At 48.8% G+C, this 18,018-nt stretch overlaps 1 protein-coding gene across 4 annotated transcripts in view; it reads right to left on the minus strand.

Moving 5' to 3' along the window:
- LOC113407097 (forkhead box protein P4-like) overlaps positions 1–17,674 on the minus strand; it is a 131,324-nt gene extending 113,650 nt beyond the window's left edge. For all 4 annotated transcript variants that reach the window (XM_026655139.1, XM_026655138.1, XM_026655137.1 and 1 more), the window contains exon 1: positions 17,588–17,674. The gene's annotated coding sequence lies outside the window, so the exon portion shown is untranslated. The remainder of the gene's footprint in view (positions 1–17,587) is intronic.
- Positions 17,675–18,018: the final 344 nt, after the last annotated feature.

Below are 18,018 nucleotides of genomic sequence, written 5' to 3' on the forward strand. Positions count from 1 at the left end.
AAAGGGATGATGTCTTAGCTAGGAGGCAGAGAGCCAGTCCAGGGGCTTGGATGATGTGGCTATCTACTAGATGGGGCTGGGGGGAAAAGGGAGAGCTCTTCATTGTGTTAGCAGTACTTTGGGGGGTAGGGGGGGAGGAATGAGCACTTGTTGCTACCAGTCATTGGTACCAGAGGCACTAGCTTTGTTAGCAGCTCGGTGAGAAGCGAAGCGATTGCGGCTGAGGGTTCACAGGCTCCATTCCCGGCTACTAACAGCGGTGGGAGGCAGCTGTGTAGATCACCTGGGAGCCGAGGCTGGCAAATGGCAGAACACATATACCAGATCGGAAGTTTCAGTGTCTCCCGGCCACACCTACACTTCTTACTTAAGAGCAAACAACATTCCCAGCCCTTTCCTGAAACCGTGGCCCTGCCGAATCCCATCTCCAGACAAGCAGCAGCCAAGGGGTTAACACTGGCAGGTGTCCCCCCTACCCTTGCCCCCCATCACAGCAAGGAGCTGGGACCAGGGCATTGCCGATATGAGAGCCCTGCTGCCTTGAGAGCAGACAGGCCAACAGGGAGCCAAGGCAGGTACAAGCATCCGATTTAGGGCCTGTTGACCTGTGTAGAGTTGGGCTTCCAGATGCCAAGGCTAAATTTGACTGAGTGTCTAACAACCCTCTCCCCCCAAGCCATTTGCTCTCCATGTGCTCTTTATCGCCTGCCACGCAACTGATCCTGCCCACTTCCATTGTGTGCACGCACCAGCGAGAGAGAAGGGGACCCAATCAGCAGTCCCGGAGCGCACAGACCTCTCTCCATCCACAGAGCACGGGCAGGGCAAGCTACATCAATTGCCAGGTACAGGATGCGGAGTTGGTGAAGACGTAGCCCCTCCTTCAGACTCCCACTGCAAAGTTCGGCCATTTAGAGAAGCCAAAGACATAAAGGCCATTTATGCCTTCTCAGTTTACAGTCTAACACCAAGGCATTGGAGGTCTAGGGTACTTATGAGACCCCTATTAGGATCTAAGCACCTCACAATCTTTAATGGGAATTATCTTCACAACACCCCTGTGAACGAGGGGAAATATTATTCCCATTTTATAGATGGGAAACCGAGGCACATGGCGATTAAGTGACTTAGCCTGTGGCAGAGCAGGGATTTGAACCTGGAGCACCCTAACCATTGGATCAGCCTGCATCCCAAGGAAGAGAGGCTTCCCAACACACTGAATTTAACAGTGCACAAACATTAAACGAATGGGGAGAGGGAGGTAGCGACCGGCATTCCACCCCAGAGGTGGCTGCATTTCAGCAGCAGGTGAAGCCATGCCTCTATTCCATGTAGTTTGTAAAATGCTTCGGGATGGAAGGCACTGTATAACTCCAAGGGATTATTACCATTAATGTGGCGTCACTGATAGAACCACAGCAGTGTGGCGTTACAGATACATCCTCATTTCAGAGCGCACCGGGGGGGGGGGGGGGGGGGGGGGGGGGGGGGGGGAGGGGAAATCGCTCTCCTTTTAGGGGAGGGAAAAAAAGCTCCTTCTCTAAAATATTAATTTAGGATGTGTGGCTCGCAAGCCGCAACACTCTGCATCGTGCCTCCACTTGCCATCACTGCCCACCAATTCCCGGCGCCCAGGGTGTCAGGGGCAGAAAAGGGCATTTGGGTTTACGCAGAACATCCGTTCCACCCTTTCCTCCCCGAGATGAGGATTAGTCATCGTTTGCGTTACAAACCCCAATCAAGGATCAGGGCCCCATGGTGCTAGGCGCGATACAGGCAAATCAAGACAACAGTCCCTTGTCCCAGAGAATTGGTACGGTCAGGACACAGCAGGCAGACAAAACAGCTGAATGAGAGTGGGTGATGATGGGGGGAGGGGAAAAGAATAATCAAAGAGGTTAGCATGAAAGCGGAGGTCTCTGTGTCTAAAGCAGGTACCGCTGTACCTCAAAAGCACCAGTCTCCGCGTCCTGCTTGCCTGCCACTCCCATCACCATCTCTAGGCCTTATGCAGCACGTCTCTTCCCTAGGATGCCCCCAACACAGGTCCACCACGCCAACACCTCCCCACCCCATTCCTCCCTCCTTAAGATTCACTTCCTTCCCGATGCCAGTGGATAAGAATTACCAGCAGCAAGCGAAACGCACAAGCGAAGCATCAAGGGGTACGACGCGGGCCTTGACTAAGCAACCGTGTTACAGTGCCGCTGTTACCCTTGTCCCCCTCGCCCCATCCCCTCCCTCGCACGCGTTCCCTTCGCTTGCCAGGGCTAAACTCTTCAAGACAGGGACTGTCTGCTACGTACTTCTATGGCACAGAACACAACGGAGCATTATTCTGATCCGGCCTGCCAGGCATTACTCTGCTCAAAAAGTATGCATCCCATCCCAGCTCTTCAGAGTAGGGACTGGGTCTTCTGATTCCATCAGGCAGCCCAGCACACCTGCTGGCACTGAAATAATCAGACAGCTCATCAGCATTGCCATCTCCGATGCCTTGCCCACACCCAGAGCTCACAGATGGGCTGGCATTGCCTGAGCACCGGACCACCTGGTCCTTGTCAAAATCCCAGCCTACGGGCATGTAAAAGCTGCAGGATGAACCTGAGCAAGGGACCGTGCCACAACAGGAGAGAGAATCCTGCAGAACACGGGCTAGTGTGGTTCACCACGTCATCAGAACAGCATCCTGTCCGTGAGCCCATCCTTGGACCAGTCTCCTCTTGCCCCGGGCAAGTCAAATCCCATCTCTGCACACGCACTCAAGGAGGGCAATCAGCTACCAGGGTCGGTGGTTCCACCCCAGAGGTTTGGAAGCCGTGCAGGCTTATGGCCACTTAAGCACAAGCTTTGCTGCATCAGATGTTCTTTGGTGATTGCTTTAGATGCAGGAAAGCCTGGAGCACACATATTGGAGGGTGCTCAACGTCTTTAAGGGCTCCAGGGAGGAAAACTCCAGGGTAAGGTCCCTCTCCCCTCACTGCTTCCCAGGCTGAACAGACCAGGATGGGGAACTTTGAGGAGAGAGAGCAGGGAGAAGAGGACAGACCATCCCCGCGATCAAGGTGTGTGGGGAAAGGACAGGCATCCCTAGGAAAATGGACCAGATCAGATCACAGAGGCTGCTGTGCTGGAGGGAGGGATGGACAGACAGACGCACAGCCCTCCCTCCCCCAACTTCAAATCATCGCGAAACAAGACAGACGACACCAAAGCTGTTCAGAGAGAAAGCCAGGGAATTTCTACCCTATCAACAATTTAGACTGATACACACGCAGCCCCCCCCCCCCACACACACACACCTGCCACCTTTGCCCTCCAGCTGCAGCCACCTCTGTCCACCTTATGCCCAGGCAAATGCAGTTGCCATCGCTACAAAGGAATCCTTGTCCCTCCCCCCAATAAAAGTTGTTGCTCTCTTTGCACTTACAATCCCTTCCAGGGAGTAGGGGGGGGCGCACTTTGGCAAGTCACATTGCAGATTTAAATTCTTGGGGTCCCGCTCACAGAGCCTGATCTGGCCGTTATAGTAAAGAACTAAGCAGAGACTCTCCCTTCTTTAGGCACAGATTCTGTCGTTTGCTCAGTACCCCCATATTCCATGAGACCAGCCCCCAGAGGCCGCTGGAAGCCGCTACAGTCAGGAGCCACAGCACCCCATTCCGCTCAAAAAGGGGTACGGGCCTGCGAGGCCAAAAACTCAGCAGCACCAACAGTCTCCACCACCAGCTTCGGGGTGGGAGGCTGCCACGGACATCACACAGCAAGTACTTGACCAGATCGTGCTGACCTTCGTGGTTTCACCAAAACTGGCTTCAATCCCTGAACGATTCCCCCCTGCTCCCCGCCCCCACACACACACTTCACTTAAACTTTCTCTTACTGCCTTTCTAAACAGACCAGCCTTTCAGAGCATCTTTTCCGTCAGCTCTGTAACCCGGGGGGGAAATCGGCACTTGCAACGAAGCTGCTTGAGCCTCATCCCCCTTCAAACGAAGGTTCCACCCCCTCGGTGAGAACCGCACGGGCATGATGCGGGGTTTGAGCTGAGGAGGGGCTGATCAGACATCCCCTAATTTCGGGGCTGTCAAAATTAAGATCCAATGGTCCATTCTTACTCGAAACAGAGTTTCATCAGGGGCCCCATCCAAAGCCCCCTGACCGTGAGGAAAAGACACCTATTGACTTCAGTGGGTTGTGGATCAGGCCCTTAAAGCAGGACACCCTCCCCCCCCCATGCTAGGGATAGAGGAAACCCCCATTATAGGGGAAACTGTCCATGTCCCAAAGCAGAACGATGCTGAGCGAGGAGGAGGAATGATCCTCTATCATCTATTCCTGCCCCAGTGGGCAGTATGGAGAAAGGCTCTTGAATGTTCTCGATGCTTGGATACCACAGCTACAGAAACACCTGCACTAGATCAGCTTGTCCGTCCAGTTAAAGGGAGGCAGGTCCGGTCACTGCAGGGTTCAGAGTCAGTCTCCCCCGTCGCCCCTGCAGCGGAGAGAGATGGGGCCAGGACAAGTTCAGACCCAAATCTCTCTGAAGTTTGGGCCCACGGTAAGGTCCAGGAATGAACTGTGAGGTCTGGAGCTGGACCTGAACTCTCCCTTGAAGAAAGGATGTTGGGGGGTGGCTATATTAGACCTGGGGTTCTGGTCTGAGTCTCTCCCAAGTCAGTGTAATCACAGCCCACTGGGAATCCCTTAATCCTGGATCTATTCTCCTCCTCCGCCGTGGCTCGCTACAGAAGGCTAACAGAAGTCTCGGATTAGGAGCTCTTCCAAAGCAGCATGTTTCCCCTTCTGGAGTACAAGGGTGCTGACAAGCCCTTTCTGCCTGGCTGGACCCTCCAGGGATGGACAGGAGACCATGCTTCCCTTGCTGCTGGGAGACGGGGGGCGGGGGAGAAAGAGAGGAAATCGCCTCTTCTTTATTTGGTATTAATTAGTCATAGGCAATGCTGTCAAGAGACCAAAGGCAGGGGAAATGCTTAATGTAGTGGGACGTCCCCTCATCCCTGACTCCTTCCCCCACTCAACCCCTGTCCACAAGGAGAGGGCTGAACAACCTGTCCCCTTACTGATGAGACACCATGTTCCACGCGGACGGGGATGTTGGGGGGGGCAGACAGGGACGCGATGGCAGAGCCCTATTTCTACATCCAAGAAGCTGAACCCCTCAAGTCTCATCCCGCCGTCACACAGCGACGCTCTACCTTTCTGACAACAGATCCACACACTCGGCAGCGGAAGGGGTCAGTTTCAAGTGACCAAGACCCCGCAGATCATCAGAGCCAGCAGGGGGTCTCCAAGTGGAATTCACTAGCTCCCTCCCCATTACAAACCCATAGCACTTCCCCCGGTGCCCTATTCAGCAAGGACAGCTCAGATGTCCAAGCCGGAGCCATCTGACATGCTGAACCTGGGGTAAGGTCACAGAGATTGAAACAGTGCTAAAATGCTCTGCAGGTTGGGATCCCAGCTCCCCCCGTGCCACCACACCCCCACATCAGCAATTTGACTTGGTAAAGTGTATTTGGGCATCCAGGCAGTTGATAAATATTTGGGTTTGATATTTAAAAAGCCGTCTGGCAGTGTGGCGAGTTTTCTGCTGGAACGTAGTACAGTATCTCTTAGGCAGTTCCAACATGTTCATCATCAATGGACCAAATTCTCTACATAGGAATGGCCAGACTGGGTCAGACCAAAGGTCCATCTAGCCCAGTATCCTGTCGTCCAACAGTGGCCAATGCCAGGTGCTACAGAAGGAACGAACAGAAAATCATCAAGTGATCCATCTCGTGTCGCCCATTCCCAGCTTCTGGCAAACAGAGGCTAGGGACACCATCCCTGCCCATCCTGGCTAATAGCCATTGATGGACCTATCCTCTGTGAACTTACCTAGTTCTTTTTTGAACCCTGTTATAGTCTTGGCCTTCACAACATCCTCTGTCAAGGAGTTCCACAGGTTGACTGTGCGTTGTGTGAAAAAATACTTCCTTTTGTTTATGACTCTACTGGAGTAAGTGGGCACAGCTCTACTGACATCGATGGAGCAGCCCCAATTTACACCAGCAGGGAATTTGGCCCACAGTATCTAAGTACCGCTGGGGCATTTCGCACCTATTTCTATCTATTTACCTTAAGGTTTTCAAAAGACCCTGTCCCCATAGTCTCATGTGTTGTGAATCAGAGTGCCAGGCATGTCCACTTGAGCCGTCTCATCGCCTAAACAAGAAGCTTCCAAAAATACAACCACAATCAATCCACTAATTTTTAAAGCCGGGGCGGGGAGAGAATCTGAAGGACTATAAACCAAGGGGTGGGGTGGGGGGGCTCTAGAGAGGCACAGTGATTCTGAAAAGATGCTGAAATGAAGTCAGAGCAACAGGAAATACAGAATGCTCCTCAAACAAACACCAAGAAGCCATTGATGAATACTGTCTCCCCCTCCCTCGACTCACCCCCCTCAACACTGAACACAACCCTCAAAACCAGAGTTACTAGCATGATAGGAAACAAATGCGCCTTTTGTTTTTTAAACCAGAAGTCGTTTATATTGGAGGTTTTAATTTATTAATGGCGAACATCTGGGCTCCATCGAGAAGCAAAATCTCACATCAATTTTTCTTTGATTATATATGGAGCTGGGTCCAAACATCAGTTCCTTTTGCTGGGGAGGGGGCAGGTGGGAGGAAATATACCACCTTGGGCCCATTAAAAAAAAAAAAAAAAAAAAAACCACAACACACACTAGAGATTTTTTGCTTGTGGAAGTAAATAAATAAATAAAAGTTTCTCCATTCCGAAGTGAAAGCTATTTTCTGTCAGAGGCCACGGGAAGGCGAGAAGGGGGGAGAAGGGAAAGTGAGAATACGCTGGAAATCAAGTTGACGAAAGGCAAGGAGTGCATCTTAATTTTAAAAGCCTGTGGCTTCCCCCCAACCCGAGCCCATCTCACCAAGATAAGTGTTTATTGTGGCGGCGTTTGGCGCAGTGTGTTTTAAAAATCCACATTTCCTGCCTCATTAGCCACAAAAGTTTGAGCTTTTTTTTTTTTTTTAAAACTGGACTAATTTGCTTTCATTTTATGGATTACTACTTGTTTCAGGGACTTGCTCCCTCCCCCACCACCTTCTTGCCACTTAGAGGGGGATCATTTGGGAGGCTTTATTCTTCCGAATAATGAAAAGAAGCGACTGGTGGGCAGAGATCTTCGCATCATGCCTCTCCCCCCCCCCCCCCCCCCCCCCCGCGAGATTCACCCCCCCCCAGCAAAGAACGGGGGTGGGGGGAGAAGAAAGGAAGCCAGGGCCCTGTCCTCAAATGAGCAACCTGTTGGGTCCCATGGCTGCCAATGCTGCCGCCTTCGGAAAAGTGGGAGCGCCAACAATAAATTATTTGTTGCTGGTGGGGGGATTTTAAGCCACCATCTGGCTCCTGCTAGCTTCGAAGCTCAGTTAGGAATAGAAAAAAGAAAAAGGTTCAGGAATCTAGGGAGAGAAATGCCTTCCCCTTCCTTTTGCCGACGTAGAAGAAGCCCGAGACAGGCGTCTCTCCCTGGACTTGGCCTGGACGGCTGCTGGAGTTTTATGGTGGAGGCAGGATTATGTGAGATAACTGGAGGGGAAGGGGGCCTTATCCCAGCAAGCAGGCGTCGCAGGCCCTAGCTTTGAAACCAAGACACCAGGATGGAGACGGGCCCCCCGATGAAACAGGAGCCTGGCGAAAGGCCGCTGTTGGGCTGGGCTGGGCCAGGCCGGGACCAACGCTTGGGACCGTCCCAGCATGTTTGCCATGGGTTCTTAAAAACTCCACGCTCCTCTCCTGCCCCTCAGCATCCTTGGGTCTCCTCTCATGCGCCCGCCACCTCCCACGCGCTCCTCCAGCCCGTCTCCCTTCCCTCTGCTCCCATCCCCAGGAGCCGGGTCCAGAGGAGGCGGCGGCTCCACTGACACTTGACAAGAAACTGTTCTGCCTGGTATTTCTCGCCACAAGTCAGCCCACCCGCTGGGGAGGCCTGGTGGGCCTCTCCTGCAGGCCGATGCCTACGTTAACTCTTTCAAAGCCCCGGGACAAAGATCGCCCAGCACAGGGCACTCAGGTGGGTGGGAGAAAGGCCATGCTAAGGCCTGAAACCCGCTGCGAGGTAAAGGGCCCAGGACCTTTTGCGGTGTGTAGCAGCAGAGCTGCATTCCACTCGGCCTGCCTCAGCAGGGGCAGGTTCGTAGAATAAGAGGGCATAGGAGTGGGATTGTCAAGCTCTGTCCAGCCAGACATTGCCATTCCACCACTAGGAGATGGAGAGAGGTCATGTCACTGGGGAGATGTGCTGCTTTCACCGGCCCTGGAAAAACTCTCCAGCAGGAGCCAGTCGAATTTACACAGCTGATGGCCGCTTGTTGCCACCACTTTTAGGTTGCCCAAAGCCAGCGTGTCCATCTCTCCAAAGACACGGTCTAGCCACCAGGCACTCCTTTCCGCCAACATTGCTGCATTCCCCGAGCAGGAACATTCATGGAACCCAAGGAACGTTTGCCGAGAGCCAATGACCAACTTGTAAAAAAATAAAAAAATAAAAAAGAAACAGGAGCGTTCGTGCTAGAAACCCGACCCCACGAGCAGCTCTAATCCAATCAGGGAGCAGAGACAATACCACGTGACTCTCCGAGTCCAATTGAAACCCACCGACAGAGCTTGAATTTCAACATACTTGCAAACAAGCCACAGGCTAAGAATGATTTGCGGAAATTCACTGGGCAAATGGATTCTGAATAATGAGTATGTCTGAGCAAAGTCACCCTGCGCTTGCTGACGACTCGCAGGCAGAAAAACTAAATGAGGGCCATGAGATAAAATGCCTAGACAGACAGAATTTGAATACACTCTTTGCTCAGCTCCAAACACGCTTGTACAAGGTTGGCCTAGATTCTTGTGGGGTTCTGTGCTCAACACTCCATCTGACTGAGCATCACTTGTGCATTACGGTAGCACCCCATGATCAGGACCCCATGGTTCATAAGCATAATCCCACTCCAGTGCCTTCGTCACAAGGCCACATCTCCTTTTATATTCCTAGAAGGTTCTGCAGCATGAAGTCACAACCCCCCACCAACCAGCCAGCCAGGATGGGGAGCCAAAACAGTGTTCCGATTGGGGAGGGCAGTTAGAGAATTCTAGCCCTGCATGACTTCCCACCGGTTTTGGAGTTGGACAGGGGCATGGGGTTGGAAGGATGGGCAGGAGAAAGGGGTATGCATTCAATCAGGGTTGGTCCCCTGGATGGTGGGCTGGGTGTGTGCAGTGCTAGAGCTTTCTGTATTGATTAACCTCAGTGCAATTAAATCCCACTAGATAAATCTAGTTATTCTGCAAGCGACCTGAGTGGTGTTGAAATTCGTTATTTCAACACTCTCTGCAATAAGGGAGCAGCTCATCTCGTCCCGAACTGCCTGTGCCTTGGTGATCCATGCTACGGACTCTACTTCTTAACAATTTTTAAGAACCTGGCCTCTCCCTCTGCCTGTTTGAACGGAGGTGCTGGGGCCTGAACAAAAACACACGCGGAGAACGTGGGGATGGAATTTCCTCACGTGTGCTTAAGTTGCTTTGTTCCCCGGGGCACGCGTGAGCCGTAACACATGCAAACAGGTCCTGAAACCCAGTACACCCTTGATTCTATGTACTATATACATGGCCACTTTACCCATCCAAACCTCTCTGCCTCACGCACAGAATCCATTCCCCATGCCTCCTACATAACATCCATATACACATGCATTTACTGTGTAAATCCAGCCCACTCGCAGTCATTATTGAGAACCAGGGCTAAATCTCATTCTAAATGACCCCAGTGTAAGTCTAGAGTAACACAGCTGATTTCAATAGCGCGAGAATAGAATCTGGTCCACTAATGTACTTCCCCTACCTACACAAGTACTAATGTACTTCCCCTACATAATGCACACCAGCCCCTCACATTCTTATATTCACATAGAGAAGGAGAGAATATGGAACTTTCCCTCGCCCTTGGAGCTCCAGCGTTCCTTTCAACCGACGGGTCAACAGCCTTATCCCTACTATACTGCCTGGCAAAGCAAGCTGAAAGGACTTGCCAAAACTCTCGCATCAGTTTAGGCAGAGTGAGGGGCAGAACCCAGGTCCCGACTCAAAGTCCAGCAATTTAATCACCAGAGAATGCCAACTCTCTACCCAGCTGAGGTCACATGAGTGAGGTTTGCCAGGGAGGCAGAATAAACAGCTTTCACGTTACCTCCAAAACAGGCCCCCCAATGGCATTTTTCCCCAACTACCTTTAAAAAAAAAAAAAAAAAAAAAAAAAGGCCCTCATGTGTTTTCACAGCTGCCTATGTTTTTCAAAGTCCTCTTATTAGAAGAAAAAAGTTGCATTATTCCACTCTTCACTATGACAAACACACAGAGGATCCATACAACTGGAACCAGAGCTCTCGGCTTCAGCACAAACCGGCAGAGCAGCAAAATTTTCCTTCCACTTTGCAAACCCCCTCCTTGAAAATCAATTTAAAAAAAAAACGGCTACTGCTCCTCTGGACCCAGAAACTGCGACCTACCAGAAGGGTTTCCGTTGGAGAGCGGAGAGAAAGGATCTCGGTCTGCCAACTTGCCAGGGCACGAAACATGGGAGGCACTTGCAGCCGAGGGTAAACACGGATACCAGTTTCCGTTAAGAGGGCGGATAAACTCACAGCCTGGCAAAAGCAGATTTTAGGCACAATTTTAAGAAGTCAGACCCACTGTGCAGGCTGCCTAATGAACACGGGGCTCGACGGTTTCTCTATCTACATACGAGCACAGCTACGTGGTACCTATGTCCCAGTGCAATACTTTTCGTGCAATCCTTTAACAACTGCCATCCTATCCCTAGATACAATCTCTCTTCAACCAGGGAAGCAAGAACTTTACAAAACAAAATTGGGGGAGGGGGAGATGAACTGTGCCCTATATTCCATCTCATTCCAGATCTCAGATGAAATTATCTTTTTCTCCACCATTGTATCATCTCCCTCCCCGCTGTTGCTGTCTGACTCATTAGAGCATAGGGGTGGGGACAGGGAGGAAGAAGTGTGGATTATTAGAAAGATGCTGCACCCTATGAAGTTATGCTGGGTCAGTAGCACCAGGAGCTTGATCCCCTGAAGTGGCTTCATTCAGAAGAGGAAAGGAGATGTAACAAAACCAGACTCACCGCCGTCCCCCCTGCATTTTACATCATCACGTCTTCTTTTCAGTTAAAAAAAAAAAAATACAAACAAGTTTTTAGAATCAACAACTCTTTGCATTCCCCTACCTCCTTTCCTCTTCTGGAGTGTAAATTTCACTCTAAGAAAAAGATACAGACAGGATTTTTCCCAACCCGAAAAACAAGCCACTCCCCAAACCTTTTCTCTCCGCTTCTATAAAATAAAAGTTCCATCTCCAGTGAGCAAAGAGGGTTGCTTATGGTGCCCCAAAAGAACCAGCACCCTGGTGGGTAAGCTTGTTCTAAAGAGTGAACAAAATGACCTGATGTAGGAGTCATAGATTCTAGGACTGGAAGGGACCTCGAGAGGTCATCGAGTCCAGTCCCCTGCCCGCATGGGATGGAGAGTAAGAGGAAAAAAAAACAAAAATGAATAGATATAGGAGAATGTCACTGAAAATGACAACGAATTTTGCGAGGTTGCTGTCATCTCAAATATTTTTAAGAGGCCTTTGCAAGCACACAGATCACCCTTGTGTGGTTTTGGGTGAGTTTGGGTGGTTTTTTAAGTCACATACACCAGCATTCTCTCTCTTCTGCAGTGGCTGTATGCATTTCCCTGCTCTGAGTGTATCTACAGAGTCCCACACCCCTCCTCCGGGTACCACTGAACTCCTCTTCCCTTTGAACACACAGCTCTGGAGGTGTGTATTTAACCTCCCACGTGGCCAGTTCTCCTGGGGCGTGAGGGAAAGGTGGCATCCTGTTCTGTTTAACAATGCCACGGTGCCAAACGGAGAGAGATTAAAAATCAAAGAGAACAGGAGTGGAATTTCCAAGTTATCGCTTTAAGAAGTAGCAGGTGATAGAGACAGACTGTTAACATGGCTTAAGGACACTTGGGGTGTAGCAAATTAGTGAGGGGAGAGGGACTAAAATACAGGGTCACCCAAAGGGAACAGATAAGAGTAGGGTGACCAGACAGCAAGTGTGAAAAATCGGGACGGGGGTGGAGGGTAATAGGTGCCTATATAAGAAAAAGACCCCAAAATTGGGACTGTCCCTATAAAAACGGGACATCTGGTCACCCTAGATAAGAGTTCCTTCTGAACTGAACTGAAGGCCAAAGCGCAAGCAGAGGCAAAGGCTGGTCTCCTATCCGACTCCAATTCCCTGAAGCACCAGCACCAGGTACATACATGGCAGTAAGTCGCCTTGTTAACACAGGGCAAGAAACCTAGGCTGGCACGAAGCCCTCGCCTAACCCTGCTGCAAAGGGCATATTCATTAGCTACCCGCCCTCTCCAACACACCTGCCAGCTAGAAATAGGGGCTGTGGGGCAGGGAGAGAACGACAGAAACATCTTAAAACTCCACCGAAATACAGATAGGAGAGGGTAGGGCTGGGGGGAATGGTCACTGTTTGAGCTGAAAATAAATAAGAGACTTTTCCTAAACACACGGGACCCAGGCTACAAAATTTTGCTCCCTGTCGGAAAACAAGACCGGAAAAAAAAAATGAACGCAGAAGAAGGGGGGAAAGCTACAGACACGCATTATCCCTCCTTTCTATAGGAGGGAGACTCCCGCTCCACAGTGCTCGCCCCCCCACCTTGTTGCTACAAAGGGAAAATCTTTGCTGTACCTCTTCCCCCCCCTGATTCCCCCCTTGCTCCCCCTCCCACCCCCCCACAAAAAAAAAAAAAAAAAAAAACCCCCCCCCCCCCCCCCCCCCAAAAAAGACTCAAAGCCAGCCCCCTAGCGAGACACAAACCTTATCAGATTCAAAGCATCCCCTCTCCACCATGAGAAAAGAAAAGCTCTTAGGGTTCTCTGGGCAAGAACTTCACAACCGAGTGCACTTGGATTCCAGCTTGGTTATTAGAAAAGAAAGCGAGAAAGCGCCTGAAGTGGATATTTTAGTGTCACTTGATTTTATAGATCACGTTGATTTTTAAATAAACTCTGCCCTTTCTTTCAGAAGGGAGAATCTGAATTAGAAATTCACCAGATTCCTCTGGTGTTGCGTCGCTGGATTTTTAAATTTTTTTTTAATTGTTCATTTTAATTCCCCATGAAAATCAAGAAGTTGAATAGATTTTATTTTAAAATCCTCTGCTCCAGGTAAATCCACTCAGGAATAATATAATAATAAAAAAAAATCTACTCGGCCCAAACATTTTTCCTTAGCATCTCACTTTCTTTTCCCCTCCCCAGACGCAACAAACAACTTTTCTGCTTAGATTCACTGAGCCACGACATTCCGAATAGTAGATGTATTGTGCATACTCCTTTTTATTGCTTTTGCTGAAGCCATCGGCTTGGGGACCAGCAGAAGGAATTGCTAGCTTCCTTTACAAGTGCACACGCAACCGGCCTGGGAGAGATCAGACCACTGGGTGCATCTCGCTGCAAACGGAACATTTTCACTCAACACCAGCAGCAGAATCTTGGAAAGCACAGAGATGCATCCCATCACCCCCCATCTAGACACTTAACAGAGTAGACAGGTTGGATGGAGTTTGAGTGCATTTTTGATATTCCATGATGATCAGATTATTTTCCCCCCAGCCAAGACTAGTCAAACTTTCTCTTCTGAAATGGGGCCCATATGATAGAAGTGGTTTTGCTTTTAGTATCCTCATAGGTTCAAAGCATAAAACAAATTATTTGCATCAGGTTTTAACCAGAGGGTTTCTCTTCTCCACTTTAGAATCCCACTTTCAACACAGAAGCAAAGATAGAAGGGGAAAACGATTTTTTAAATAAAAAAAATAGCAACTCAAGAATATTAGCCCAAACACTTCAAAATACAGGGAATGTGGGGGCTTAGAAAGTCTTCTCTTTCAAGCCCCGCTCCACAAGGAGTAAAGAATAAAGCCTGGAATTAGAACCATCTGACTGCTTCGCAGAACTGACAAATGCTCCCCGACTCAGTCAGCACATAAAATTGTAGTCCTTACGTTTACTGTATTCCATCCTGAGCTCTCAAAGGTTTTGATTTAGGGGGAAAAAATGGGGGCCACATTTGACAAATAATTTTTGCATCTGCATAAGCAAGCCTGATTTTAAAAACAGACTTTCCTCAAAATAAATCAAAAGGTGAGTTTGATTTCATTAAAATCTGAGATTTACTTATGTTTAGTCAACAATATCAGTATAGCATGAAACACACTAACAAATACACAACTGCCAGGCTCACACTGTCTGTCTAAGACGTGTATTGATTTGACACCAAACTGCCTGTTCTCCAGCATAACACACTTCTTGTGTAAATTTTTAAACTCACAGGAAGAATTTTCACTCGCTAGAAAAATCCTACTTCTACTTTAGGTTAAAAACACAACCTTTTAATAGAGAAACTAACAACATTTTTATTGTATACCCCACAGCCTTTCCAAAAGCATTGTAAAGTGAGGTCTTAATCTGACGTTAAGTTGGTTCTGACTGTGGTAAATGACAAATGTATGTACATTTTAGTCTCCAAAGCAAAACTCATGTGGCTGATTAGTTACTTCAAGCCGGCAACAGATCCTGGCTAGGAATCTGTGCTGAAATTCCTCTCTAATTCCTTAGCACTATATTAGGAATAGAGAAATCACAGTGTGTTTTCTCTAAATATATGTGCTTTTTTAACATTGCTCTGAGTAACAATGCAAACTAAGTTTAGTTTTTAGATACTCATGAATTATTCCTGTTCTCCCCTATTAACATTTTTATTTGAATTAAAAAAGGAGGGAGAGGGGGAGAAAAAAGAATGAAACATTTTTCTTTAAAAAAAAAAAAAAGCCATTTCCAAACGGAAAGGTTAACTGAAATTACACTCCACTTGTTCTCCTCCATACACACCTTAGAAATGTGCTTGCCAACTCAAAACAGTTTCCTATCCCCCAAAGAAATATTCAGAGTAATCTGCTGCTAACAAACCACTTACTAAACTTTTTTGGGGTGGGGGAAGGCGGGGGAGGAGATACAGAGGGCAGACAGAAGCCCGAGACGGGGAAGACAATTTTGAAGGAAGCAAAAAATCATTAATTTTGCCAAGGTTTGCACTGGGAATTTGCTTCAAATGAAGCTATTCGCTCTGTTGGGGATCCGATGAAAGCAACTGATCAGAATTGTCCTCACATCCCTCACCAACTAGCCATCAGTGTTAAAACAAGTTCTGCCTGGGATTTCTGAACTCCCTGAAGACTACTACTTAATAATAAACTCTTTCCAAATGATTGTTATTAGCGATGGTTTACAGCGGTTCTGCTAGACAGTGAACCTGATCAACCCTCATACAGACTACCATGCATTGTATGAAAGTTTTAGGGATTCCTCCCCGCCCCAAAAACCTTCATCACACTTTTAAAACAAAGAAATATAGAAAGGCTCACAAACTGTGCCATTAGGGGACAGATGTGCACAAGCAAATCACAATGTGGAATTTCACTGTAGAGTTGGCTGAGTTAGAATCCTTGCCCTGTAAGTTTTAATAATCAATATCAATCATATTTTGTTTTTAGTCTTATTTTTGCCTGCTCTCTATTTATTAGATAAATAAATATTTTAAATACTTTAATTTTAATCTCACACCAATCAGGGTATTCATGGATGGAACAATTTCTCTGCGGGTTGTTTAAGGTTTGTTGGGGTTCAGTTTGCTTCTTCAGGGAATTTGCAGAGATTTTAAAACTTGTTTTGTTTTGATTTGATTCAATATTTCTAAACGGGGAAGTTTACTTTGTTGGCACATCACACAGCCCAGATCAGCAGGTTTTATGTTGAAATTATTTTTTAAACACTCAGCAATAGACAACATTAAAATAAAACGGCCTATGGGGGAAATAAAGAGACAGGTACCAACAAAGGAAGACCAAATGCAACATGTCCCCGCAAAGGATACTGAACTACAATAGCTATTTAGGTTATTCTGCATTACTTCCCCTAGCAGAAAGACGGCTAATTGAAACACCTATTTCTCAAGGTTAAATTTTAAAAAAACATTAATTAATTAAGGAAAGTGAAAGCAATTTCTTAATTGCTAAAGATGTTCCCCCACTCCCTTGGCAAGCATTAAAAATAACAGAGCAAAGCAGGTTCTGGGACTGAAGAGAAAGAAAAAAATATTGTCAGCAAAAGTTTCCTTGGAGTCTAGAATCCAACAGGAAAGACACTGCCAGAGAGCAGGTTTTCTTGTTGGAAGTTTCCTGTTCATCTCCACAGGCCTCCCAGGGAAAGTCGCTTTGTGGGGTTGAGAGAGAGGTAGGCAGAAATACAGCTGTCCCCACATTATGTGCCCCCCCCGACACACTTTCTACTAAGAGCCCCATAAATGTGAATAACTTTGAATCTGTCCATCCTGTCAATCAGAGCAAATTGTGGGATTCACAGCCCCCCAATGCCCATGCCACACACCCAGGGCTGATTGATCGACACAACCCCCAGGAGCAGTCTCTTCTAACCCCCCTCCAGGCACCCAAAAGAAATAAACACACACAAAATAAGGCAAATCAATACTGTATTCTCCAACTCTCCCTCCCCCCCCCTTCCAGGCATGTACAGGCTTTCCCAGTTCCCCCACCTCTGGATTTCATTCCCTTCTCCCCCAATATAAACAATTCATACACACACACCCCAAAAAAATCCTCTGTTCCCCAAATCTCTGGCATTTCACGCCACTTCCATGCAAAGTTTCAGCTGAAAAGTTGCTTCTCCCAGAGCCTTCTCTTTGTCTGAAAGCTCTTCGATGCAACTTGCGATCCCTGGGACCAAACACGCCAAGCGATCGATAGGGGTGCCGGGGGAGGGGGTGTGGGAAACTGGCTACAAGTCCCTTAACCTCGACCCCCTTCTTTCCCCCTCCCCAAAGGGAAACTAAGAACAGACCCCTAAAAGTCCTGCGGGTGGCGAAGCCAAACTGAATGCAAGGCGATTCCTGGGGCTTGCTACTCCAGAGACAGTTCAGACGAGCAGGTTGCCCAATTCGAAACAACAAAGCGAGGGGGGGAAATATTTTTTTAAAGTCTTTGCAATTCCCCCCCTTTACAAAAAGGGAACTGGGGCACCCACCAAGCGAGCAGCTCTCTCCACCCCCCACCTGTTTTTTTTTTTTTTTGTTTTAAACCCGGCCTCTGCAAAGAAGAAAGGAGGAAAGAAAGAAAACAGCTGTTCAGCCTGTTTAGCAACTTTCTGGGGTTAGTGGCTGAAAATACTGAAAGGGGGCAGGGAATCCGAGTCACGGTGTAAACAGGCTGCCTCTGCAAGTGTGCCCGGGGGGACCTGGGGACTGAAACTCACCCACATGGAGAGTTCAATCAACGTAAAGCGACACACAAATTAAACACAACAACCGCCGCCACACACAAACCCACCAACCTGTTTGGCTCGACAGCGTCTGGAATCAAGGCTCAACTTCAACCCCCCGCTTGGGGCATGGGTAGCGGCTGCTTCTCCTGGGCCAGATCTCCGCTGGGGGTGGGGGGCGGTGAGAAACTTCTCCAGTTCCGGGGCGGGGGGTCCCCAAAGTTCGCCGTCTCGGGGAGAGCCACTAGACCCGGTCATGCATGAGCGCACTGCCCGGGCTTGCTGCCTGCTCCCCCTTTGCTGGGTGATTCTTGGGGGTCTCCCTCTGCTCTCCTCCCCCCACCCCTGCTCCTCTTCTTCCTCTGCTCAGGGTAGGGTGGGGGGGTCAGGGTGCGCCCTCCTCTCTCTCTGTCCCATTCACATGGGGAGAGCGGGCTCTAATCAGTGGGGCTGTGTCTGCACTGGAGATGTGACTTGAGATCTGGGAGGGGAGGGCTGGAAGA

Source organism: Terrapene carolina, unplaced genomic scaffold, assembly GCF_002925995.2.
Source record: "Terrapene carolina triunguis isolate 2854851 unplaced genomic scaffold, T_m_triunguis-2.0 Scaffold198, whole genome shotgun sequence".
Lineage (NCBI taxonomy): Eukaryota > Metazoa > Chordata > Testudines > Emydidae > Terrapene > Terrapene triunguis.